Raw genomic sequence first — 2,176 nt, forward strand, 5'->3', positions numbered from 1 at the left:
GAGAGGATGTGTCTCGCGGGTCTGAGGACGTCATCACACCTGAGGCTGCCTGGATGTCAAAGCAGGGCTACAAGTGGACCAGTTCAGAGGATGACATCGAGGAGACTATCCCCGCCGCTGAGTCTGACGAGGAGCACGAGGAGCAATGGGACGACTTCTTTGCCTGACCCACCCCGTGTGTGTAGGTGTCCTCTCTGCCTTTTTGGCGTCTCGATGCCAAAGGGGGAGAGAGTGTAGGGATTTGCGTTGTGTCGTGCTTGGTGTGTTTGTTTACTTTGTCATTTGGACCTCGTTTGCCTCGTTTGCTTTTGTTCGGTTTGTGCCTTCGAGACCTATCCTCCATATGGTGTAAGACATATGCACTCTATCTATCTTAGTTATCTTATATCTGTACTATCTTGTCTAGTGATAAATTTGCCTTGTCTCTATAATATAGGGGGGAGCTCTGTTCCTAGTATTCGTGCTCATCTAGGTGGCACACATTTAGGGGGAGCCCGTCTATATTATAGAGAGGAGGGGTTTGCTTTTACTTAATAGTATTTTTCCTTGTGCAAATCCCGTTTTGTCATCAATCCACCAAAAAGGGGGAGATTGTAAGGACATATTTATCCCTAAGTGTTTTGGTGATTGATGACAACGCATTTGCGGACTAATCATGTGCCATGAATTTTCCAGACACTTCTTTGCTAGGCACAAGACGATTGGGTGCCCCTCGAAGACTGACGAAGACGGCGTCTTTTCTACGTTTCTTTTTGGTGGATTTGAGTCGTAGGAAAGCCGTACTATTAAGAGGGGGTCCGCGTTGGAAAGGTTTGGGTGGAATCATCACGTACACGTCTCCTTTTATCCCCTCCTTCCTTGGAGCTTCCTCCGTTTTTTCCTGCCTCCTTTGACTGGCTGCTGTTGTGGTTGCGGTAGTACTGCTCCTGGATCAACGGTAGTACCGTAGGCATCCACGGTAGTACCGCGCCGTGACGCGGTAGTACCGCTGGTGCTCATGGTAGTACCGGTCCCCTAGAGCCGCACTACCGCTGCCCACCAGGCTAGTGCCGCCCCCTTGCGGTAGTAGGAGCGGATGTAATTTTTTACATCCGCACCTGCCGCGGTAGTACCGCTTTTGCCGTGTGGTAGTACCGCGCTATGCGGTCAGGCAGTAGTACCGCCCCTCGGCAGTACTACTGTGTCGGGTTTTTGCTACTTCCGTTTATTTGCGGAAGTAGGCATGGAAGTTCCCCTTCCCCCTGGCTGGGACTTTTGCCTTGCGGTAGTACCGCATGGGGGACGCGGTAGTACCGCGCGTGCGGAAGTACCACCCCCATCTTGCGTCTGTTTCTGTGCTGGGGTCGCGGCAGTACCGTGGGACGGTACGGTTGTACCGCACTGCCGTGCGGTAGTACCGCGCGGCCTTGCGGTAGTACCGCTGGCCAGGCGCAGTAGTACCGCTGGCCGCGGGCTGGTTGGTGGGTAACGGTTGGATCTTTTCCACACACTATATAAAGGGTCTCCTTCTTCCCCGTTGACTCACATATTCCACCATTAAAAGCTCCATTATTGCTCCAAGCTCCATTTTCGCCCGATCTCACTCCCTAGCCAACCAAACTTGTTGATTTGCTCGGGAGTGGTTGAGAAGGCCCCGATCTACACTTCCACCAAGAGATATTTGATTCCCCCCTACTAATCCCTTGCGGATCTTGTTACTCTTGGGTGTTTGAGCATCCTAGACGGTTGAGGTCACCGCGAAGCCATAGTCCATTGTGGTGAAGCTTCGTGGTGTCGTTGGGAGCCTCCAATTGAGTTGTGGAGATTGCCCCAACCTCGTTTGTAAAGGTTCGGTCGCCGCCTTCAAGGGCACCAATAGTGAAATCACGGCATCTCGCATTGTGTGAGGGCGTGAGGAGATTACGGTGGTCCTAATGGCTTCTTGGGGAGCATTGTGCCTCCACACCGCTTCAACGGAGACGTACTTCCTCTCAAAGGGAAGGAACTTCGGCAACACATTCTCGTCTCCACCGTCTCCACTCTTGGTTATCTCGTGCCTTTACTTGTGTAGCTTATTTGATTCATATATCTTGCTTGCTTGTGTTCCTATTCGTGTTGCATCATATAGGTTGCTCATCTAGTTGCATATCTAGACAACCTACTTTGATGCAAAGTTTAAATTGCTAAAGAAAAGCTA

Source organism: Triticum dicoccoides, chromosome 7A (assembly GCF_002162155.2).
Source record: "Triticum dicoccoides isolate Atlit2015 ecotype Zavitan chromosome 7A, WEW_v2.0, whole genome shotgun sequence".
Taxonomy (NCBI): Eukaryota; Viridiplantae; Streptophyta; class Magnoliopsida; order Poales; family Poaceae; genus Triticum; species Triticum dicoccoides.